The sequence below is a fragment of the Coturnix japonica genome, chromosome 13 (assembly GCF_054131305.1).
Source record: "Coturnix japonica strain WE chromosome 13, WE-NBRP24, whole genome shotgun sequence".
NCBI lineage: Eukaryota > Metazoa > Chordata > Aves > Galliformes > Phasianidae > Coturnix > Coturnix japonica.
Window position 1 is genome coordinate 15,708,424 of NC_140675.1, and position 26,407 is coordinate 15,734,830.

At 41.2% G+C, this 26,407-nt stretch overlaps 1 long non-coding RNA gene across 1 annotated transcript; it reads right to left on the reverse strand.

The window, feature by feature from the left end:
• Positions 1–1,345: 1,345 nt before the first annotated feature.
• Positions 1,346–20,813, reverse strand: LOC107320548 (uncharacterized). The gene is made up of 3 exons (XR_001558308.2): positions 20,739–20,813; positions 19,170–19,290; positions 1,346–1,588 (listed from the first exon to the last, which is right to left on the reverse strand). It is a non-coding gene; the product is annotated as an uncharacterized LOC107320548 (long non-coding RNA).
• Between the last annotated feature and the right edge of the window lie 5,594 nt (positions 20,814–26,407).

Sequence of the window (26,407 nt, forward strand, 5' to 3'; positions counted from 1 at the left end):
GGCTGATTGACAATTAAATTAGCACATCTACAGGCTACTGAATCACTAAAGCCCAAATTTCCAAAGACTTGAGCATCAGCAGGATCTGAGCACTTCAATGGCATCAACTGGCCAGGAACTTTTTTCCTCATTCATTTAAGAAGGATTTTTAATTTCATCATCTCATCACTGGAACCAGCAGTAACTGGAACTTTAACTCACTTCTTGTCTCAGGAAAAACAACAGAATCACAGCTGAAGGAATTAAAGGATATTTGGGGTCATCTATCAAAGTGTTAACAAGTAATGTAAAACAGAAATTAAAAAGTCAAAGTATAAGGTGAGATTCTCTTATTTGCAGATCAGCATCAATGGAGAAAGCAGTAATAGTGGAAAAAGAAAGTTTCTGACACATTTAAAAGTGAGGCAGCCAAAATTCCAGTGAGGAGAGTGTTACCTTTGGAAGTAAATAGACCTTTATACGTAATTTATATATTGCATTTATTAACTGCTGTGTCACTCGGGAGAGAGTAGCCAGCAAACTAGAACATAACCATTTCTTCAGCAACAGGAAAGAAGGAAGGAGCACAAGTGTCAGGTGTCAAGGTTTTGCCTCATGTGAAACCCACGTCTAACAGGGCTCGATATCAAATGTAAACAGATCTGAAGGTGTCACTTTGTGACTCAGAAGTCAGCAAAACTCCCAGCAACTACAGAGAATGTTGAATGAGGCAGCATGCAAACAGACTTCTGATTAATAGGGTCCAAAAAGCTGGTGTGGTCTTTCAGAGGGTAGTCCAGATCCATAAGATTCAGAGTTAACACTTCAGGAAGGGATTTTCCATGTTTATAGGACAAAGCAAGTCCTATAAACTAGAAAGGCAACTAGCGAGTATGAATGTAGACATTTAACCATCTCCCAAATCAGAGGTATCTAACAAATGTATGCTCTCATATCAGTTTTTTTTTCCATGTTTCACGGCTCAGACCCATTTACTATGAATACAAATTGTGCATTTGTGCCTATTGCTTTATCTCTTCCATACCTCTCGGATCAAGCTGCTATCCATCTTGCCAATAGTTATTTATTACTCTGTGATTATAGGCAAAGTACGTAGTGAACTATTAAATCACAAAACAACACTTACTATCACCAAAGCCAAACTCCTATTGCTAGAAAAGAATTGCTGAATTTTATATGTGGTTAAGAGTTTACTTTTCTTTTGCAGTTGAGATAATAGATGGTCATGGCAAACCTTTTTCCCAGGAAACTGGCAGTTGGAGTAAGTACTCTATAGCTCATTTTTAGACTGCAGGCAGAGGAATTGTTCTTGATACATATCCTGGGCACAGAGCTATGTCCAAAGTACGTGAAAACAATAACAAATTTATTTTAGGCTTTACCTTATAATGTGCTCTAAAAAAAGTGTTGGCATTTGTCAGCTCACTTCTTTATCCTTTCAGCCAGCTAGAGATGGATTGTGCACATAGGCACAAGGCAGGTGATGCAAACAACCTTCCTCCAATCATTTAGAACTCTCCCCCAAATCAAGGCACAATTCCTCTGATTAAGGAGCAAATGCAGTGCAGATATGGGCACATTTCTCCACCTGCAGGAGAAACAGGGAGGAAAAAAGGATGCTAAAGCTTAGTACCATCTTCCCAAGAAAAGGCACCTTGTGAGGAGAGCCTGCAACATTACTTGTGTATTTATGTTTTTAAAGTTCTGGTTATATTACCTATATTGGGTCTGAAACATACACAAAGACATACAGTGGTAGAATCAAGCCTTTACAAGGAAACAGTGAGACAAAAAAACATTACAGACATTTAGATCAGGTATAAATCAAATGAACATGTTCTGTGTAAGAACCTATATCTAACTGCTAATCAAATACCCTATCCGAGAGCAACTGCTATCCCGATGCTGAAAAAACTTACTCTGAAAGAATCCAAAAATCAAAGCCAAATTTAAAAAAAAAATAGAAAGAAAAAGAAGTTAGGTTTGACATGGCTAAATGAAAGATGTTTTTTTGATAAGCAACTGCAAACCTTCTGCCAAGGGCTGACTCTCTGCCAAAAGGCCATGTTTATAAAGGTTGTGAGCAAATCACTGGCTCGCTTCTCCCTCCCAAACCTATGAAGCTGAAAAAAATACCTTCAATGCTCAGTGAGAGACGTTCACTACTCCAAAAAAGCAACCAATGTAACAAAAATATATATTTTTTATGCAAAGTGAGAGACATTCACTACTCCAAAAAAGCAACCAATGTAACAAAAAATATATTTTTATGCAAAGTGGGAAAACACTAGTGCAGAAGATAAAGCCCCTCTCTGATATCTGCACATAGTACCCAGTCCATGAGCATTTCATAGCCTCTCCTTCAACAAGTATCCTAATACAGTTCCTGTTTTCCTTTTGCAACACAACTGTACTCAGGGGTGAGGATTTACTCAGCAGTAAAGCCTAGTCCAAGTCACCACAATTCTGGCATGAGCTCCATCTCTGCTACCAGGGAACTCTCCCCCCATTCCCCTACACATGACCTCCCCATGGCACGTTTCCTCCCACTCACCATCGCACACAGTACTGAGCCCCTGAACAGTGAGCATACAGAACACTCCTCAAAGTGACTTTTGCTTTCCAGCTGAAAGAAGTTCTTCCAAAAAACATCAGTTTTCCAGGCTCCAACTTTTGCATTCTAATAGCAGAAGCCTGTGTACATTTTAGGAGGTACTAAGAATGCTTAAGAATAATAAATCACGCGTTGGTACATTGGGGAACTTTTCATTATAATATGAAATGACAACACGACTCTTTAAGCTCTTAGAATTACCCTTCCTTCTTTTCACCAGGGTGTTTTACCTCTTTGGGGATTCTGCTGCCTCTAAAAATCCATCTTGGCAGGACTGAGGTTTTGTTTTGGCTGAGACTACTTATAGAGCCTGAGACAAAACACGGTAAAGCATAACTCCCAACCATTTTTGATCAGATTTTGCTGCTGTGGCAGCCTGAAATATAAAGTCACTTCTTATGCTCACAAAATGGTTGAATCGTCAGCTGACATGAGCAGACATAGCTCTGCTTTGACTTCAGCACAAGACGTCTAATGAAAATACATCTTGATAGCTTTGGAACCCAAAGTCGGGTGTCCCTGACTGACCCCTCATACAGTCAGGCAAAGAGAAGGGTAAATAATAGACTTTCTTCAAATACGTTACTCATTTCTCTTCCAAAAATAGACCCTATAGACTACCAATAAAATGGCTTTTTCTGATGTAGTTAATTATACAATGGAACACAGAGATCCAGGAAACCTCCAGAGCATCAGCAGAAAGCAATTATGAGAGACCTCAGCCCAGGAAAGCATGTAAAACATATTGGTTAAAACATGCTGATTTCTTTCAAAAGAGCCCAAAGGTTCTTAGTTCCCAGAAAACACTTCTATAACGGGTTTGCTAATACCAACATAAAATCAGGGTGCTTTGGGCTTCATCTGTGCAAGATCTAATGGGGAGCTTAACTGTCCTTTAATGTTTTAGAGCCAATCTATTGTTTTTCTTCTCCCTGTCATAGGCACTTTCAAACAAAGTCCCGGAAGAAACGTGCACTGAGGGTTCTCAAAATCCTGCAGCTGGGAGAAAAGCGAGAGGGAATTATTACTGTTTCTATTTATTTGTCTTGAAATATTACCCAGAATGTCATACAACATGATAGCAAGCAAGACCTCCACAGAGAATAATTCACTGTCTAAATAAAAAAGACCAGCCAAATGCCTCCCTGGGTGCTTGTACCATGCCAGCCACTTCTTAGATTCTATCAACCCAGCTGCCATAGCCAGCTCGCAATAACCACTGATCTTTCCCTTTTCTTTTGTCTCCTGCTGCAGCTTTACATTAAAGGCTATGCACAGGAAGAGGCACAGCAGAGAATGGAAAAGAGTCAGGCTGACGCTGCCTAGATAAACAGTCTTCCAGCCACGAAGCAGAGTCACTCCTTGGCCAACACTATGTTTTCAGGTCTGTCCTGGCAGTTCCTTTCTGCCTTCCTTGTGAAGGGGTAGAGGATTTTTCTACTTCAACATCATGAGGAACCTACACAAAGATGTCATTTTCCAAAGGGATGTTTAGCGTGGTTATAGAGATTTTTTCCAATAATCAAGATACTCATTTGAATTAAAAATTCTTTCAATCCTCACTTGGTCTGTATATAGCTATATCCTATTAAATCTGGCACCACCCTCAAGGAGCCATGCCTTATGCAGACCAAACACATCCCCTCCCAACATCTTCGGTGTTCATTGCTTGAAGGTACGCAGTGCCTGTAGAATCCAATTTGCAAATCTAAAGGCATGAAATTCCCTTTTAAAATATCTTTTTTTCCTCATGGTTTTTTTTTTGGTTTTTTTTTCTTTCCAGCTGAAGCAATTACTACTTGTCATAAATAAAAGCTGCCAGCTATGACAAACATTCAGTTCACTGTTCTCCAAGTGTTTTTATAATTGTTTCTCTCTCCAGCAAAGAATTTTTTAAGTATTCTATGGTACATCCAGCCAGCAAAGGGGATATAATGCAAGGAGTACTGATAAGGTTATCATCTATCTCTCAGTCAGAGGGACTGGAGACCACAGAGTGCACTCACTAAATAGAAAGTGCTGCCGCACACCAGCAAATCCCTTAAAATTACATTAGAAATAAGGGTGCTGAAGAAATGTTATCATGTAGAATGAAAACATGATATCCAACATGCTAAAATCATGCCCTTACCAGATTTGGGATATAGCTCTTAACTTTTAAACTGACATTTCACAAAGAACACGTATTGACCACATGAATGAATAAAATAGTCTTTGGTAATTAATGTGTAGCATCGAGTTGAGAAGAAATAGTAATGCAGAGCAGGGCATTACTTTTGCAGATAGCATGCAGATAGCATGGCCTGCAGATGAGGGCTGCAAGAAATTAGAAAGTTGACTCTTGCTTTAGGTGGTGACTTTGTTGCAGTGTCTGAATCAAAGCTGCTTAAAGCCGACTTGTCAAGCAGTTATGGATATTGAGAGAGATTTTGGTTTGCAAGGATCCCACATTCCTATATTTTCTCTTTAGAATTATTCACACTACAAATGTAATAGTGAAAAGAAACAGAAGCCTTTTTTTAAATGGGTGGAGCCCTGCAACCAGGAGCAGTGATGTTTCAATGACCTTTTGAGCATCCTCCAAGGTAGGAATCTGGGGGGAAAAGCACACACACACACACACACGAGCACTAATGAGTGGGTAAAGAACTTCCCTTTGTTTAATCTAAAAATTAGATAGCCATTGTGGTAGCCAATGATAGCCTTTCTATGCATTAAATTCTATTATAGAAAGATTATAATTTCCAGGTTATTCTCCACGCTTGTGAGTGAGAAAGCAGAAAGGAGGAAAAAAAATGTGCTTTATTAGAAGCAAAAGCTCTTTTTTGGGCACTATGAAAAAAAATCTCTTAGTAAAGAATTGAGATACTCTACTTTTGGATGTGCAAAAAGCCCTTCACTGCAGTTGTTAAGAATAGTTAGACTGTGAGATGTCTTGGGAGCTGTGTGGGCTGACTTGATCCTTCCTCAGAGCAGCACCTTCAGATAGAATTTCTCTGGAGGCTCTCTGCAGCCTTTCACTCACTGCTTTTTGTGTGATACTCCGGTGTGAAATCAAGTGGAAACATTACTGCTTGCCTTCCTGTGGCCAGTTACACCGGTAAGTATCTGACTGGGGAATTGAGAGGAAGAAGTCTTCATGCCAAATGAGAGAGAGGATGTCAAAGGCAGCCTTCAGGCCATAGCTTGGGCAATGTGGGAACGATCACATAAATGCTCATAGCAAATCCGGCTGTAAAAAAAATAGCCCAGTGTCTGCACAGGCAATACACCTTTAAGGGAGAGGTTTTATACAGGAATTAATACTGATATATAGAAAGGCACAGCTTCTGCTTAGCAAAATAGAATACTGTCAAATGGGGTCACGATTCCCACAGCTAGATTTTGATGGTTACACAAATGATTACTTACACAATCAGGTAAATGCTGGCTGAGGAGGTAGACTGAGGGCTCGTAAAGCCAGGTCTCACTGTGCTCTCGATAAAATCCAAACTCCTATGGGAGAAGAGCTAGACCACTGCAAGAGAGCTACTTTGCAGCAAGCAGGTTGATTTTTCTCTCTTGTGGCAGCAGGAGTTTCAGGCACTTACTTCAATTGCCAAAGCAGCCACCTCCAGCGTCCACTAACTAACATCTCACTGCCTGGAAGTCATGCTTCTTTCCCATGAAACAACGCATTCATGCAGGCAGTTCCTGCCATTTGGTTTTACTTCATCCCCAGGAAAGAGGAATGGATGTCACTGCATCTGCTCAACTGACAAGAGATGGCTGGCTGTCATGGCTCCCTCTTATCTCTGAGCTGTTCCTCCCTGTTGGCTTTTGTAGGATATTCTGGTTCTGATAAAACACATGCAGAAAGGAATCCTGCCCTCATACCAGTTACAGCAGAGTCACTCTGCTATTAAAGTAACACTGTCTTCTTACAATGCTTTGGGATAAAATAAATGCTAATTAGTCATTTTTATACTAACATAAGGAGAGCTGGACGAGAGTTAGTATTTTCCAGAAAGACACATGCTTAGGTATTCTCAGGTTTGGGAAACAGTAACAGCCCCATTTTCTGAAAGCCCCGGGCACTCATAATTTAAGGAAGAAAAAGAAGAAATAATCAGGATTTGTATCTGAACATCAGAGGCCATCTCAAAACAAATCCACACATAAATCCAAGCAATATAAGCAATAAGCATTAAGCTGAGAAACTTCAAGTTGTAAGCTATCCTTCAGAGGGAGCTGCAGGCAGTCCCCAGAGCCCTCCAGCAACTCTGCTGACAGGGTAGGGAGCATGATGCATGTGCACTGCTCCTAATCAGCAGCAAGGCTTCAGCTCTGAAAAGTTCGTCAGACAGTTTAACACAATGGAGCAGCATAATGCAATTCATTCTGAAGTCACTCCATTCCCACTTAAAATGACAGTTGGACCACGTTTACCGTGAAATTGCATTTGTTCTTATAGTACTTGCTTTTCAGATACTGAAAAAATGTAAATTCTGTGGCTGATGCTAAGCCACTGCCTGGGTAGGTAACCATGGCTCCAGGCTTGTATTAGACATGGGAATACATTAGAGCCTCCAATAGAGTTCAGCACTGTACCTGTAAGGGAAGGTTGGGTTGTGAATGTTCCCTCTCCTTCACTGCAATTCTGATCTATCCACACACAAACCTCTTCACTCAGCTCAGTGCACAACTGAGCTCTTTTTCACTGCCAAAAGTGACATGCACAAAAAAAAAATAAAAACAAAACACTTCTACAACAGTGATGGATGCCCAGTGTCCCAGCTGTGGAGATCACAGAAAGGTATTAATGACACAGTATCAGACCAGGTGCATTTTAGCAATGACAATATAGACCATAGCGAAAGAGAAGACACACACAAAAATCTATTCTCTTACTCATAAACCAACAAAAATAGGTTAGGTATGTCCAAAGTGGGGAAAACCTTCTTAGTTATGACCCAGTTTGGTTCCACTGGCAACTACCTGGTGATTTGACTACATCACTCCTCTTCATCCTGTAGGTCCTCTTACACAGGTCCTTCACACACCATCTACAGCCAAGACTCACTGCAACATGTTCAGAGCTCTGCCTTTCCATTACTATCTTCCTTTGCCATGACTCTCTTCACTAAATGACACTCCTCCTGTCACTGTCCACCCATTCCCTTTTGTAGGCCTTTTCAAAGCTTATCCTCACAGTTATCCCTGTGCCCACACTGAGGAACATTCTGGAAAATCATTTTGGCTGCAGAGAAATATAAAACACATCCAAGTTGTTCTTTCCTATTCCTTTTCGGCTAAACCTGGTCTATTGGGTTGTGGTCTGACTCTGCTCTGATCTCCTTCAGACCATTGCCAAGAGACTGAGCCAGTTCAGACCATACCCCTGGCTCTAACCAAACCTCCACAAGTCTCTCCCTTGCCTCACCCTTCTTCCTCCTCCTGGCACATGTACTGCATCTTAAAAGTGCGTTATGGCCACAGCATGTCATCCACACCCCTCACCTGAGTGGATTGTTGTTTTAGGGAGAGAATAACAAAATATCAGAACTGCAGAGGTAACATCAGCATGCATAGTGAGAAAGAGTGCAAAATAAGCAATAGGGATGTACAAATACATATCTCATGCAAAATGGATGTGGAAAGGAAAACATCTAAATTCAGTATTTGTGCACTGAGGAGGTAGCTGCTGTGTTGGAAGCTCGCCTACTTGTAAGAGTTCTCACAGCTAAGACATTTAAATTCTCACAGACTAATTTCCAGCAGTGCTCATCACCTCTCATCGGTTTAATAGCTTCAGGGGGAGCTCAGTTGTACTCAGTAAATGCCTGACTTTCAGACATACTTTAAATTTGTTGTTTTGCAGATCATAATTTGAATCCAAAGCCTTTTGAAGTCTCAAAGGGCTGAGATTTACACCGTCAGAGATGTCCAATTAGACCCATTTGCACCTGCAATTCATTTACAGGCTTGAAGACATTGACCTGGGTAATTTCCAATGCAAAAGTGAGCTTGGAAAAAATATATTGTTTCATAAAATCATTGTTAAGGAATATAATTTGCTTGTAATATGAAGAAATCAACCATCTCGACAAGACTGTGAAATGGAACACTGCTGTGCAGCCAAACCAAGCCAGCAGCTCCTGGTAAAAGCAGTCCTTACAAACAATTCCCCGTCTTTCTTAAACAAATACATGAATAAAACACAACTGATGCTAAAAGAAATAGACACAAATGATGCAATCATCCCTCCACAACCCAGTATCAATGCTGGCCTGTTCCTAACCTCTTCATCTGGTGGCGGCAAGGATCAAACCATTCACCCTTACACCAAGACAGTACTATAAGCAGAGCGACAGGAACACTGAAATAACAGCATATTCATACTTTAAATTCAGACTGACATTGGCAGGGAGTTTAATCAAAGAAAGAGAAACACCAGGAAATCCTACTGCCCTTACTGTGTTTTCCAGATTCATTACTGGTATTAACATTTGACAGTTTCTTTTTTCAAAGCGAAAACTTAAAAGTTTATCATTTGAAAATAAAATGAACTGTTTACTTCACATTGTGTAAAACATCTGGGTTAAAATAATGATTTTTTTTTTCTTTTGCACCAAAGAAAGTTACCTGAATTTTGTCCCAAATCCATTTTTCTTATTTCTTATTACAAGAAGTGGTATCATGTTCACAGCACTCACTGCCTCTCAAGGAACCTCGTGTCCATGCTGGGTTGGTGTTCTTTGGGCCTGTGAATCCATACCTCAGTCTATGTTTACAAACAGATGCACAAAAGCCCATGTATGAAATGAAATGACAGCTACACTCTGCTAACTGTGTGGAGCGAAGGGGGAAAAGTATGCCCACAAATAGTTTAGATCTGCTAATAGTTCTGCAATTTGTTTTGTGAATCAAGTCATTTTCCCAGATTCCTTCAGCATTCAGCAAATAATGGATCCTATCATATTATCTACTGCTACTGAAATCAGCTGATTATATTTCCATTATGACAAAGAGTGCTCCCAGAATCTATTAGAGGAAGGTTTTTATTCTCCTACATCAAAGCATTCAAAGTATTACTTACACTGTTATGATTTAGCATAACTTGAATACAGGTGCCCACACCTTTTCAAGATGCCAGAATGATTACAAGGTTATGAAGATTAATAGGATAAAGTGATGATATCTGTCACCCTGTGACAGTACTTCAGAAGGAATAGTGCTTAAAAAGGACAACCAACCCTACTTTCCCAAGTGTAGAAATTCATACAGGAGCTGAGCTAGAGCAGTTCTATAGCGTAGGATGGATTTTAGTACATGGAATGAATAACGAGAAGATATCTCATGTAATCATTATACCACATCCTTCAATGCTGGTTAGTGCAAAGGGGAACACCGAAGCGTAGGAGAGATTCACCCACTTTCCTAGTATTGCTTTGTAAGAACTTTAGCATTAAAAGGGCCTAAAATGGTCACAGCTTTTTCCAACTTTTGCAAGACAGAATTTTACCCAGAAGTCCTTCACCAGGCACATAACTTCTGAGCTGATCTTATTTTTAGGAAAGGCATCCAGTTTTGATTTAAAGATCTCATGTGGCAATGAATCCAGCACAACCCAAGGTAAATTGTTCAAATGATTAATTCCCCCTGCAGCATAAATGTATAGCTATTTCTAGACATAATACGTCTGCTCCTTCCCTGGTTTTCAGAAACCAGGTGAGATTCTACTGGTGCCTGAAGAGCTTGATAAGGTCTGGTTGGCACTTGTTCTGTGAACTGCCACTGGTGTGGCCATCCTTTGTACTTGCAGGGAGAAAAAGAGGGGAGCAAGCACTGCGGGGACAGAGCAGGAGGCAGAACTGCCCATCCAAGGCAGAAATGCATGGGACAACAACCCAAAAACTGCCTGTCTTGCCTTGTACAGGAGCCCCTCAGCGGTTCATCACAGCATCCCAACTGCCCTCACAGCTTTAGTCTTATGGTTTAACTGTGGACAGATTCAAACACAAAGGATACCAGCAAGGATAGGCAACTTCTCAGCCTTGCCCTCCCTCACGGGATATAAAACAAAGCCTTACAGTACTAATGTGAAGGCTACAGTCAAGAAATCTGCCCCTTTTCTCATAAGGACCAAGGAGAGCCCAGAGACAAGCCAGGAGCCTTGCCGTAGTGAGCATTATGGATGGATGAAATCTCAAAACTTTTCCATCTTGACAACAGCAGTGATTTACAGCAACACAAAAACTCTGTAGAACAACTTAAAGCAAGGCTCCAAGGAGCCAAGATTAGTTACCAGACAGCAGAAAATAGGAGTAATCAATTTTGTTCAGCCTGGACTGAAGTTCTGCACCTCTCCTGCAGATGGAAAGAAACACAAAAGTGTTGGAACATTTTTTTTTTCTTTATGAAGAGAAGATGGTCCAAGCAGTCACAGCAAAAGAAAGCACCGCTTGGCTTATGCTTAGCACTGCCTGATGTATAAACCAAACACAAGTAAATAGAGGTTAACACAAATGAGGGTGCAGACAAGGTTGTTCGGTTTCTCTTGGGTCTCCTTTCTGCCTCGCTTTGTGCTATTAAGCAGGACCTCACTACTTAAACTGTTCCATGTGATCAGCAAGATTATTCAGAAAAAAACACTTTATACAACAGGCTAAAATCAGACTGCAGGAAAAGGAAAGGCAGGATCTGAATAAGAGGGTGCTTCAGGCAATTGGACTTCAGCTGTGCTAAACTACACCCTGGGTTTCTCACTGCTCGGTGAACCTTCTCAGCTACAGAGTCTTATTTTATCTTCAGCAGGTGAGCAAGAAACAATGGGAAGCAGCAGAGGAAAGGGAAGGCTGAGTGATGATGAGGGCTTTGAAAAAGAAGGGGTTTTTAGTTGTGCTTTTTAAATAAAATGCTTTCACAGAGAGGTTCAACAAAATTTACCCACATTGAAATACCCTACTAGATTAAGGGCTTAGGCACATTTGCAAAACCGAAATGAATCCTGTGTTTAATCATTGTATTATAATATTCATTAATATTGCAACAGCTTTGAATTACACAATTACACAAATATTTTGCATCCTATGATTTGATTCAGTAATCTCATTTATTTTAGATTTTATTAGCTGTTTGCTTCAAATTCATTCAGTCAAATACTCATTTGGTTTGCAGCAGTGGGAAGAAGGATTTCTTCTTCCTAATGCGAAGAACAGAACCAGCCCTCATATTTCAGCTCTGCACTGAAGACTAAGTTTTTTCTCCCTGGAGCACTGTTACGTTCACAGAGGGAGGTGAGTTAATCTCCTACCTTTTCTCTTACTATCTCAAAGCAGAGGGAATGCACTGGATAAATAACTACAGCTTTTTGCTCGTGGAAATCCTCCTAGCTCATCAAGGACCTTACTGCTCCCTTCTCTCAGTGCTGTCCCTATTGCTGTAGGGCAGTTGACAAATCCCATCCTCTCCGTTGGGCATCTCCCCCATTTCTAATGATTTCCCCTTCATTCCTGCCGTGGAGTCAGAAAACTACAATACAGATTCACAGACAGGGGACTGGTGCAGGTTTTTGCTGCTGAGACTACTCAGATCTGCAAAAGAGCACGTAATTAACTGTTTAGGTTCCACACAGCTGCTGTTTATATGCAGCATGAAAACAGATACCATAAAGTCAGAGATGTGTTCAGCTCAGCACTGTTAAACAAAACCCTCCAAACCTTGATGGTACATAGCCTTTCCTCTCCCAGTTCACAAAAGCATAACCAATTCAGTTTCTTTTTTTAGGTAACAGGAAAAAATGAGCAAAAAAAGACCAACAAAAGTCCCCAAGAGGAGATCACTGCAAGCATAAATACCAACCCTGCTCCCTGCAGATCTGGGAAGGAATTTGCTTTAGCAACAAATCAGGGGCTAAATATACAAAATGGAGGTGTGACAGTGAGAGCAATGGTTCAACTCCCTTGAATACTGCCCAGGTGTCTGTAATTTAGACATGATTTGAACATCTGCAGCTAAAAACTGCTGGGTCTGTCCTTCTGCAATCACAACTGATGCCATGAACAGGTAAGGCAAAGCCCTAAGAAAGCATCCCTCAGGCAGGTCAAGCTAAGCAGACACACAAACACACACATTCTCCATTCCAAGTGTTCAGAGTAGTTTGCTTCTTGGAGAGGTGATTAAAGAAGAACTTAAGTCCCCCAGAGCCCATGAGCATGTGATAACAGTTTGAGCTGGATCATCAAAAAAGCAGTAAAAATTGAAAACGAAAACAAAAATTAATACTGTAGATTCACGTGAGTAATTCTTTGCAGGGGTTAAAAAAAAGGATAAGGTAGAATTCTAACAGCCAGCTTTAGGCTTTGAGGGACTTTGAAGACTAAGAGAGAAAAAGAAACATTTCCAAGGCATAGGACTTCATTCCAGCATAAAAAGCAGAAGGGGAAAAAGAAGAAATAATAATGGGTGTGATGTACCAGTTCATAGACAAATAAAACCCATATTCATTATGGAAGAATAAGTCTGGAGCCACAATATGACATAACCACACAAAATTAATAACATTTGCAATCCAGTACTCCAGGGGCTGAGAAAATAAAACGGCTCTTTTAATGTCAGCAAAAGAGGATCAAGTACATAAAATAACTGAGAAATACCAAATATCCATTTGTGAAATAAATCCCGGTTCTGTGCAAGTGTTTATAAAATAAGAATCCCATTAAAAAAATAGCTCAGAAATAGAAAAAACATGAGTTTGTTAAACCAGCCACAAAGACAGCATCTCAGGACAAGGATTTCCACTTACCCTTAAGTCTACAAGAGCTGAAGATTTTAAAGTTTAATCTATGAAACGGTCTCAGAAAAGAAATAACGTAAATTAAGCAATCTGGTAAAAATACGTAACTTTAAGACTGAATTACATTGCTGAAAAGTTCAACTATGTAGCAATGGCCATATTTCATTTTCTCATCTCACTTCGGAAGTGGATTAAAAAACTCGAACCAGAGGACTTTTCAGAGTCTGTAGCATAATCAAACCCAAACTTTGAAGCCCTTTTTAATAACACAGCTTCCTACAATATTTATGGCATATACCTCAGCCTCCCCCCCAGCACCTCACTTGAACTGAAAGTAGGTAGCATGGATGTGAACTAGACTGAAAAGCTCTCTGCCACCACAGCTCTGCCCTGTGTGCTGCAGACAGCACGATGTTTGGGCTGATCCTGCATCAAGCTCTGCTGGCACCGGCCACCCGCTGAGCTAAACTGCGAGCAATCTGCAGCATTTGCTGTGGGCACAGCTTCTGCCTGCTGGAAGTACCTGGGTCACCTATCTAGTGCAAAACAATTCCACCAAGCTGCCAAATAGCAGGTCACCCAAACTCAGCTGTCCCAGCTGCCTGCAGCAGCTCAGTGGGCTCCCCTCCATCAGCTCATCCCACCGCAGAAAACAGCACCTTCCAGCAGACCGTGGGAGAACAGACTAAATTTAATTCAATTCCTAAGGGAAATTACAGCCTCAAAGGCAGCTTAGAACCAAAGTGTCTGTCAGTAAGTTCTCAGTTGTTATTAATGGGAGATTATACCACTACAGAACTTCTCTCAGCCCTTTCTCCCCATTCAGGTGGTATTCAAACTGCTTCCCAGCACAGACTGGTAGTGCTACAAAGACGCAGCTTTGAGAATAGCAAAGAGGTCAACAACTTCCTCACCACTGGGGAAGCCTGAGCTGCCTTTGAGATGGCTCTTTTCCTGCAGCACTGCGGTGCCCATTCATATTGGGAAGCAGGGAGCAGGTAGGAGGTAGGCTGAGTGACTTCTCAAAGTCACATAGGACAAATTCCAAGTGCTAACATCAGCCTGGACGGTCCCTCCTTCATGTTTGCTGCTCTTTATATAGCACCATGCAGCCATTCTCGGCTAAGTGAGTCCTATAAAGACCCAGAGCAAGGCATGCATGACAAGAAAATGACCGTGCAATAGAGGAAGGGGGTTGACACTGAGGGATATTTGAACTACAAAACCAAAACCAAATTAAAATTAAAGCTCCCTTATTAAATTTCTAATTGTTATGTGATGCTGCGCCATCATTTTTAAACCACCAGCATATTCTTTTTATGTGAGACAAGAGGAGGAAAAAAAAATGGGCTGAATCCAAGTCTTTGTTTGGCTTTATTACGTGCAATTTGTTTTTAGCATTCTGAGCATTTAACCTTGAAAAATAGCGTTGTTTTGCCATTGCATTTTCCCATTGTTACTCTCAAGGCATCTCAGTGGCATCTTTATAAATCTGCTGTAGCTGGTAAATGTGTCTTGTAGTCCAGTGTTGAAGACTGTAGAACCCAGATCACTTTTAGCTGTCAAGCAATTAACGTAATCCAGAGGAAATTAAAGGCGTGCACAACTGGGACTGCTTCTAATAACAGAGGGTTCCTGACTCACACTTCTAAGTGGAAGATGGGGCAGGGGAATGTTAGAAACCACTAAATAAACCACTAAAGTAGACCTTGAGACTCTGACTCTGTTTCATTGCAGATTATATGACAACTGATATTTGGAAAGAAAGCTTAATAAACGTAGTTATTGATCATCTATTTCAAATGAGAACCATAGCAAACTTACTAAGGGCTGCATCATATCACACATCATCAGTTCACAGTTTTTCCTTTCAGCTTCCTTCCTATGTTTCAGGTACAGTCAAATACAGGAAAGAAGTATTTGAGTTTAGGGATGCAGTGCCAGCACTGGTGGCTGTGCTTAAAACACAAGGTGATAGAGGGAGCTAAGCCAGTGAGACACATAGTAAGACACAGGATCAAGAAGTTCCGTACACATGCTGAGATCTGAAAAATCCTCCAGACTCTGCCCAGGCATGGGGATGATATCACAGAGAGCAGGGATGGTGATCTGAGCACTCACCCAAGTACTTTGCTATCAGCAGCAGCAAATGCCCAGCACGTACCACCAAAGGCAGGGGGAACTGCCGAGTGTTGAGCGTGTCAAAAGTCAGACTGAGATTTGGCAATCTAACTGCAGGTCTCATCTACTCAGTAATCTTTTCATTTGGTCTATAACCATTCCTAGCCAGGATTCTTATTCTTCCAAATAGAAGAAGGGCAAAACCTACACAAGGACACAAGACCAAATTCCAGCCATAACAGTCCCTCAAGAAGATACAGGGGACAGTATCAGTGTCTGCACTGTGAACTTTCCACACATTTCTCTGCTTGGTTCTGCCCCTGAGCCACACTTCAGCAGACCCCTGTACCATTAGCACAGTTTCTATGCACATCTCTGCAAGCTCAGAAGTGCAGCTTTCCCATTTGCATCCCCTGACCAGTTCAGCCTTCATCTTATCTTTTTTCCTTCTGAGGAAAAAAAGAGCTCTGTCTGTATTAAGATGGCAGAGCTGGGCTTTTTTATGATACTGCCAATATAGAATAATTAAAGCAAACTAAATGAACAATTCCAGCAGATGAAAATTAACTCAGCCCCACAGGCAGATAAAAGCATCGCCTGTTATTTGAAATGTCTGTGGAGCTGCACCTTTAAACGCCATGGCAACCAAAACTATTACTGAGCTCTTTTTCAGATCTCATTTTAAAAGTAGGAAAATTGATGCTTTATTCACTCAGGGTAAGATTTTCTATTTATTTTTTTATATTAAAAATTTTTGAATCTGGTATGGCCCTGCTTTTAACAACTAAATCCCTTTTACTACAGCTTTTCCTCCTCTAGCTCCCTGCAGGTTGAGCATTTAACCAGCACCAAACATTCCTCTCTGAGAAGCACTTATTGATCTGTTTGCTACTCTTCAGCATATCCTTTCCCAGTTCAAGGCTAAAAGAAATGGCTTAGCATGCTTTCTCCTTGGCACCTGATTCTATCAGCAGCACACAAACGCTGCATGTTTTTAATCAATGAAACAATCATTCATTAATCCTGATTACTAATTTACAAGCCAAGATATTCCCCATGACTATAAAACAGCCACGCTGTATCCTCTTCCATTTACTGTAGGTGCTGGGAATTGTCTTCCTTGTCAAGGTAATTTGGATGTGTGGGTTATGATCCAACATTTCCTTCCACACATCAGTGCAGGTATCAGCAAATACATAGAAAACTAACTTTTTCTCCCAGATCAGTCAAGCTTTAACAACAGAAAGGCTGAAAACTGTTTGGGAATTACCCTATGGGATCAACCAGCCTAGTCAAGCTTCTAGTGACCAATCCCACATTCCTCAGGAAAATGAAGCAATCAAAATTGCGCCATAGAAACAGGCATGCAGCCTTTCTATCATCCTGTTATCTGTTTCTGTTCCTTGGCTGTGCTGGAAGCCTCTATGAGATTCACAAGACAAGTGAGAGCAGCTGAAGCTCTGACTGCTGCAGGACACCAGGCAGCTTCAGATCCATCAGAGAGATGCTGCCACAGTCCTGCAGCAGGGACACAGGAGAGAATCTTTTCATTAAAAAAAAAAAAAGAAAAGAAAAAAGAAATGCCTCTTCCTAGCCACTAATAAAGTTTACTCTGGAATTTGACAGCTAATATAATAATTCTCTTCCAAAATTTGCTAATGTTACCCTTCCGGATGCTCTTGCTCATTCAATTACAAGCCGAATGCCTTTTTTATTCTTGTTGTACCTTGGCCACAGTGATGTTCCTCAGGAAAACTTTAACACAATTTCCATTCTGCCTGCTGCCATTATCTAAGTGTTCACATTTTTTTGTTTATAAAGGTCAGAAATCTGCCATAGCTCTACAACATGCAGTATGTGCCTAGCTGAAAAATACAGGCCCCTTTCTGCACACATCTAGCTAAGATATGCAACAGAGGCACCATACTCCTGAGTGAAACTGTTTATTAAATACCTGCACAAGAACCTCAGACAGAACAACAGTGAGTTTAAATCAACAAATAAGTTCCACAAGCTATTTTTTTTTTCCTTTACTTTTGGCTTCATCAGCAAGTAACAGCAAAGCTTATACAGATCCATTTAGTCCTCAAGAGAGCTAAAACACAGCTGCATAGCCCACGATTTGCACATTTTCACTCACTTAAACATAGGAGTGATGACACTGTCTACTCCATTCCAATCACTTAAAGAGGCAAAGGCCAGCTCTGAGCTTTCAGCTCTAAATACTCTTTACCACTCCAGACACAGCAATAAGAATTTTCAGGGATGCAATTTTTACTTGCCAGGTTACCTATACTACTGCCTATTAGCAGAAAATATGTATGCACACACACACAGGAGCACACAGGTGCCCAGTGTAAGATGAGGTTTAAACAGACCATTTGCCTACCACTGCAGATGTTATATATTTTTTCAGTAAACAACTTAACACAGACTCTATGGAGACACAGCACTGTTGCAGTGCATACTTGTTCACTCCAGATATAGATGTTGAGAAGAAAACTAAGCCAACAGCTTTTAAACTTTTCTCTTGTCTCCAATTTCCAGGAAATCCAGTCGCAAGGCATGACCAGAATAAGTGCCCAGTATATAATGCCATCCTACAAACAGCACGGCAAATTATAATGCTAGGGAAGACTGCTGAGTGAGCACCAGGGATTGCCTTTGATGGAAGGATTTCTGTAGATTTGTTACCAGTTATCCGATAGGATATTGGATTGGTAAGGACTATATTAAATACAAGGACAGGAAAAACAGCTTGACTTCCCTCATTACTGGAAAAGACACAGCCAGTCTGACTGAGGTATTGCAGTTTAATACTGTCTCAGTCAAAATCAGGACATGGGTGTATCTCCAAAGCCATCTGTCTGCTGATGGCATCAGTGACACAGAACCAAACGTTCCCAGTTGTCAGAATTGTCATATATAATACCACAACTTTTGGTTCAGGAGTATCTTACTGATCAGCTGAGATACAGAACTCATCTACCAGCAGTAATTTACATTAATAGTTACCTTTATTTATTTATTATGTTAACTTAGTGACCTAAAATGTTTTCAACCATGAAATACCATGGATGTATTATCAAAAAAAAGATTCTGAAGAACCAAGAAAAAATGAAACTTTGTACCATAAACCAAATGCAGTCTTCACAGACACCATCTTATTAAAACCTGAAAAGAAGCCTTCTTAGTACTGTTCCTTCTATTTATATATGGAGAAGTACCAGGACATCACATCAGCTCTCGGATTCATCCACTTCATTGTTTTTATGTCAGGAGCAACACTCCTTTTCCCAATTCCAAGCAATATATACCCCATTTACATCTGTTATATCATGTGTGCTCTTATAAACAGCTGGCCAACTTCAGCCCTGGAGTATGTACACCACTACAATTGCAAATCATCAGAAATAATCTGTCTTTAAAACTGGATATTTTGCTAGAGAGTGGCATGATTTCCTAGAGCTGGATTTGATCCCTACGAGGGGGGAAAATAGGAAAAAACAGAACTCCTACTGACTTCTGAATAAGACTAAGGGATGTGCATAAGAAGAAAAATCCAGAGAACTTCACTTAAAAAAAAAACCTAACCAGCTGATTTATTTGACTGTGAAATGTCTGAGGCTGTGCCCATGACAACTATTAGCTACATACCTTCTGCTCTCCATCTCTTTAGCCTGGCTCTGATGCTGGACTTCATCTTCCACACACATCATTGACACAGAAATCCAGCAGCTCCATGAGAAAAGAGAGATCCCAGTGCCCAGGGAGCCAGCTGGAAACCAATGAGAGGAAGACATCCATTACTAAAAATATCATATCTCTGGCAGCTCACGCTAACATATAAATGAACCATAGTCTTGCTTGCATTATTTACTGAATATGTAATAACTCTGACCAAAAAAAAAAAAAAAAAAAAAAAAAAAAGAGAAAAACCAAATATTTTGCTTCTGTGAAAGTAGAGGCAAGAAGTTTCTTGGGGATTTGACATTTACATGAAATTTGCACCGACTGAAGCCCCATTGCAATGGCAACACAAGTCACCAGCATCTCCTGGGCTAGGTGGTGAAGGAATGGACCAGCTCGCCTGGAAAGAGGTGGCCATAGAGTATGATGAGAGATCCTCCTCAACTCAAGAAAGAGATCAGCACCACAGCAGCAGAAAGAAGTCTGACTCTGCCCTCCGCCCAGTTAGTTCCACAGCCTTTTGCACCAGGCTGTCCGGCACCTTGACACCAAACATCCCCGATCATTTACCTGCCTATTTCACCATGCGTCTGTCCTCTTTTTCATCTTTGCTTTTAAATCATTCCTTTAGCTTTCTACTGCTCCATGCTCATAAACAACTCTGAGTAACAGGTTCCCTTGCAATGGGATTTTCTGCCCTGGCAGCTCACTATAAAGTTCTGCTCAGCCTGGTTCCACAGCATCTGTGTCACTTCTCATTACAACTTAAACAATAAGAATAAATCAAGTAAATGAAAATATGCATCCTGAAGGCCTAACGCAAGTGATTTCATCCATTTTAAGAGCCACCAGCTCTGATTTACCTTAGAACCTTGCTCCTGCCCTGAAGGTGCCTCTAAAGCACCCTGTGACTGATGACCTTATTTTTAGTTTTGTAGCAGAAGCCAAGGAGAAATTAAAGAAATAAAATGGAAAAAGTAATGAGAGCTCATTTCAGCTTATAATGGTATTTTCTCAGGTGACTAAACATTCATTTGACTTTTGGTAGCATTGAATTTGTTCCCCATTAGGGGAAAATATGATTTGGAGGCTAACTTGACCTCTGAAGTGTAGAACTTTCCTTTATCTTTATTGCTGGCTTCACTTATTTATCAGGTCAGTGTGTGTGCTTAGATTCCAGGAAAACTGAGCAAAGAAATGAAATTAGCACTGAAGACAAACACAGTTGGGGGAGCCGGCTGTTGACTCAGATGAGCAATTTCTTTCAGACCGTCACTAGCCTCGGTACAAGATGAGATACCTGTCAGAGTCTGGTATCTGTCATCTAAAGGTTCATTTTGCTGCATGACCAGAATAAGAAAAAAGCAAAAAACTAAATATAAAAGTCTGCAAAATTTGCAATGAATTTTTATGAGTCCCTGCTCCCTCTTATATGACCTTACAATGCACAACTTCCAGAGGGGAAATCTTAAAAGTACAACAGAACTTGGGCTATATATTTTCACAAGACAAGATTACTGAGGAAAATATGCTTACTAATTAATACGCCTCATGTAGAATAACAGTCTTCCTCACTCTCTAAAGGGGAACAGCAAGCTCTGTCTGTCCATCTGCAAGAGAGAAAAAGGTGGATCACATTCAGATTCTTCAGGAAATATTCCTGTCTCAGGTCAAGATATGGCTTTATCTCCACAGCACATCCAAGTATGCAGATCAGGAACTGGCTGCATCAAACATGACACAGCCACGCTGTTCCTCTCCAGGCATTTCTCATATTATCTTTGTCAGGCCATGCTGTAAGATACCACTAAGTTTGCACCACATCCACAGGGGATAAAAGATTTTGCTAACTAGAGCATTGCTAACTTATTTAGCAAAAAGTCATCCAGGACAAGGACCTTGCTCAAGCCTGTTTTGCTGAGCATTTGCATTATGAATAGAGAGACTAAAGCGGGTCAGAAAGCTATTAGCAATCCTTCCTCCGTCCCCTGAGAAACACTAAGCCAGATTCAACAGGGCTCAGAAGCTCCGTGATGCAAGGAAAAATGGCTTCCAGCTGCAAAATAAAAATAAAAAAAGGAAAGAAAAGAAAAAGAAAAAAGCATAGCACGATTCCTGCTCTGTCAGGAGGAAGTGCTCCATTTAGCAAATTCAATTCTTAGAAATGCAAAGTGCAAACTGGAATGCTCCCTGTTGAATAAACGGTGGAACTGGCGAAGTTCAGCTGCCCTATATGAAAGATGACATTTTACTGCAAAATATTTCTTAGAAAATGAAGGTGGTTTCAGTGGTTATTTTCTTGCAAATTATCAGGGGAATTTCAGCACCAGCGGAAGGTGCCAAAAGCAGTTGCAGATAGTCAAATGCCATATATTCCTTAGTTTAAACAGCACGCAGTGATGCAAGCCTCTTGAATATGTCCTTGAAAGGGCCATTACCAGAGCTGAGCAGAGAGCTGCAATTCCCAACTCCATCAGCATCTGTGTCTGGGAGGGAGGGGCATCACCAGCAAAGGTGCAAGATGCAGCCACTGTAGGGCTGCACACACATGTGGGAACAGGGAGACACTAGAAAACATTTCACCTATGGGGGAACAAAGACAGTTTCATGCACTATCCAAACCTACATGAGAAGGACTCCTGAGGCTGGGACCACCAGCAGGCCCAAGGTCCTGAGCAGCTGCTGCCCTCGTTGAGCTGCAGGCTGGAAACCTGCTGCGTGTTTGCTCCCCTTTGAGCACGAAAGGAGGAAAAACAATCACCTTCATTAACTGAAAATAAATTATGTGCGGAATTATCTCTGAATTGCTGTGCTGTTTTCAGTACACATTACTTACCTGCTTGTCCTGCTGTTAGAGCTGAGGAGCTTATTTACATGCAGCACTTCCTTTTATTATTTTTTTGAGAAGATACATTCCCATGAAACTAACTCCACTCTACCACAAAATTTCTAGATATCACATCCCTGTTCTGTTCTAACTGCACTAGGAGTAAAGAATCTATGACATTTTTTTTTACACACAGTGCATCTCCATTCATCAAGTATGCTGAGTTGTGTTGTTGGTTAACAAGTAACAGCCAGCATTCTCCAGCACAGTGCTGCTCACAGGCTTTCTGTAATTAACACTGAAAGGATAAGGAGATCAGCTGAACTGCTGCAGCAAGGACCGGTATATGACAGGGGTTTGCTCTTCCCATTTCAATAGAAGAGAAATTCACTTGCTTGAGAACGTCCTGTCTGGGATGATGAGGATGACCATACCAGCTACTTTGGCATCCTGTCCCACAAAATACAGCAGAGCACAGGGCACAAAGGGAGAGAGAAAGTGTGAGACCCCATACTGCAAGAGTACACTCAAAAAGATCAGAAGGGGGAACAGAACTACAGCAAATCCTGCAGCAGGGACATTTATTTCTTTATTAATCCTTTTTGCAGAACTGAGGCTCCCTTGAAACTGGAACTCCCTTCTATGAAGAACTATATTCCAATCTTTTCTCTTTTTTTAATTAATCTGTGAATGCTGCTGCTGTTCTGCTTTGGGTAGGATTTCTGTTGTTTGATAGCTGCTTCTTCCAGTTTAACAATTTAAATTGCAGCCACTGTGTCACATCTTCATTCCATCGGTCAAAGGATTTTACCTCCCACAACGAATTAGAAAACGCACATTGGGAAAAAGCTGGCAGACAGATTACCATGATTATTTTAGCAGCAGGTATTTAAAGCTCATTGTCGCTAAAGCTCCTCGCCGATGCCCAGATTCCTTCTCACAGTCGTAAGGTCTGCACTGCAAGGCTGGTGCTCTGACAGACATCTCCACCGGAGACAGCTCCTGCTTGGGCTGTGAGCGTGGCGCAGTGTGTGCTAAAGCAGTGCCACGGTGACATAGGCTGTTCATGGGAAGGAAAAGTGACCTGCCATCTGCTCATCTTACATTTTATGGTCTTTAAATTGTGCTGTAATAATTTCCTGGCTGTCATCCTGGAAGGAGAGGCAGGCATCTTGAGCTCATCAGCCAGCAAGGTGAGCAAAGCTTTCAGGCATTAGGGAGAATTATCCAAGCACTAGGTGCTGGAAAGATGCTTTCACAGTATACATGGCTACGCTGTGAGGAAGGAAATCTTCTGGCTTCTTCAGTATCATTCATTTTGGGCCACATAATTACATAAGGTGTCTCTGAAGGGCGCACCTGGAACAGAGTCTGGTCCAGATTCCACTCAGGATAGCTGCATTGAAGGAACAGAGTGAAACTCCTTGCAAAGGGCCTGGGGGATGAATCAACCTCTTATCATTCAGTTACTCAGAGTTCCAATGTATCACCTAGCTCAAAAACTGCAAGATGTACAAGAAAACACAAGGTAGTTCAGAGCCAGCATTGATCACAGGACTGTCACAGTGCATCACCCATGTCTGAAGCTTTGAATAATGAAGCTGCACCCCAGGCACAGCCCCGGGGAAAGCACAACGTGGGCTGCTGCCCCTACAGGGAGGCGTGGGAGGCTGAGCCAGAGATGTGGCTACTGAATACAAACAGCAGATCAGACAGGCAGCAGGTAAGGCAAGACACCAAGGATGATAAGGAGCAAGAGGAAGCTGGTTGGCTTCTGCATTTAACTGTAGCTGATGAGGGGATGTGTGCTCCCAACAGCTGTCCTACATAGGACATAGGAGTTGGCATCACCAAGGTGGGGGGAACCCACTTCACTTCCACAGAAGAAAATAGCAGGGTCAAAGGCTGAAGTCAGACAGACCAGACCAAAATTGTTGCCCTATTATATTTTTTCCTATTGAACAAATTAATAGCAATTATAAAAGCTCAAAAGCCAAAGGTCATGTTTTTAAAAAGAGAAAAGAATATAAAAGTAACCAACTTCCAAGGGAAAACAGTGTTATAAACAGCACAGATAATGTAAGCACTGGAGCAAAGCCTAAGGAAACAGGATGTCGGCAAGAGAGTCAACTCATTTGGGGTTCCTTTAATTTTTAATTTCCTCTCTTCTCTGAAGGTAAATTGTCAGTTATTAAGGATGGAAAATATATTTTGTTTGCTTATCAAGTCAGAGGAAAAGAAGGTTTCATGAGGCATTTATCCAGCAGCACGCAAGCGCTACAGATTTGATGGTTCTCATTTGGCCTCTTGGTTATGCAAGGCCTTTGACTCTATGTTGTGGCATGTCTCAAACCCACTGTGACAAGAACAGTATTCTAACTAAAAGAGGAAAACACCATCAGAAAGCTTTCCCTTTTATCTATCTTTCTGTCAACATCAATCACAGATACCCCTCAACAATTAGAAAAGGTGAACCAGCAGATCAGCCCCCTCCTGCTCTTCTCAGGGTATGTGCACCACCTTAATAGAAACAAGAAAAAGGATTTCTTATCACTGTTTGGCCACAAATAAGACTCCAGTCGAGTCTATTAAAGTTATCAGACAATGACACAACTACTTGACATATTCCAGCTTATTTAATCAGAATATTTAATCAGAAATACATTCAGTAAAGCTACATTTCTAAAATTGCAGACTTTTTTCCTGGTATCCATTTCAAATGAAAGAAACCATTCTTCAGACCTCAGCATCAGTTCTGGGTTTTTTGGAACTATTTAAAATACCAGTCCAGTATCTCACATCCACTGTATATATTCAGTAAGGCTTCGTGTGTGAAGAAAAAACTACGTGCTATGATACCTTGAGTCCAAAGACCACTGCAAGGAGCCTCAAGTTTCCCAAACCCATGTTGTACCATGTGTGCTTCCATGGCACTGCAAGGGGCCAGTCCCATCCAGGCTTGTTTCTCCTCCCTTGCTTTGTTTGCTATGGTGTTGGGCTTTTTTGTTTGTTTTTGTTTTTTGTACATTCTAGGTTTCACTTGTAAGCCAGATTTCTGACTTGCACTGATATAGAAGAATAAAGAGGAAAATCATTCCAGAGTCACCTCAGAGTAGGACTAGGATGAGAAGGGAGTCAGGCCCGAAGACTTACATAACAGCAATGAAGCAAAGGGGTCTATGTGAATGCATCTGAAGCAGACCCTCACATGCAAAGGAAGTTCCCTATCAGCATCAGCTTCTCCATTAGAGACACTGGTGCAGGGCTGGATCACTACAGTTGCCACCTCCCTCGTCATCACGCAGCTCTCCCAGCCAGCAATAACGATGCTGGCACACAGATCACTCCTGTTTAGGTGAGATTAATTTCAGGTAAATTAAGAAAAACACAGAGCAAAATCTCACAGGTTATTGCAGCTAGGACAACTCTTTACCTTTCCTTGCCAAAAATGTCAACACAAAGAGGGTGAGCAATGAGCTCAGGAGAGCTGCTGGTATTTGCCAGCTGGCTGCATCAAACTTTGTACAAGATGTGACAGCAGACACACTGCTCTGCCTCCCATCCGCCAGCTTTGCTTTCCTGCCAGCCTCATCACAAATAAAAATTAATACTGTTTTTAAAAACACAAGTTTTTACCTACAAAAAAAGAAAACAGCCCCTTCTCCATCTCCGTGCACTGACCCCTCCCACAGACTGAGGCCATATCCTAAATGACACACAATCACCACATCTTGCATCCTTCTCAGGGCAGCCAAGTGTGCTCCCATTTAATGAGCAAGTCGTTGTGTTAGACCCAATTGTTTGAATGAGTCCATTACTCCTGCATTTATTAGTTTAGACACCTTAGCAGTAAGGGAAATTTACAGCTAGATATACCATGATATCTTTCTGCTTGTATTTACAGAACATGCTATGGTACACGGTTGTCTTCCCAATAAATCACATAAACTGCCGCTGTCTCTCACGTACTCCAATATATTAAATGCAACAGTCTCTTTTATTTTCTTTAGCACAGAGGAGTATCTCACATTGGCCATGGAGATTGCTCCAAATGTCATTGAAAGTCTGTAATCAAAAAATCCCCAAAGTAGAGGATGTCACTGACAATATTACAGTGCATGAACAGATGAACTGATATTGAGCTCAGCATCTACTCCAGAAGTTGGAAGCAAAGAAGCTGGAGAGCAGAAGCCTGGGTAGGATGATGACTGTACAGCAAAGGGATTCCTGGAGCTCCTCCTGTGATCACTATTAAGCCATAAATCCTTATCTTACAGCAATGCTAGTTAATTTTCTATGCATCAACCCCTTTGGCAACGAGGCTTACAGCTGTGCAGAAGTAGCCATCTTCTGTAAGCCCACACCACAACTGGGCATA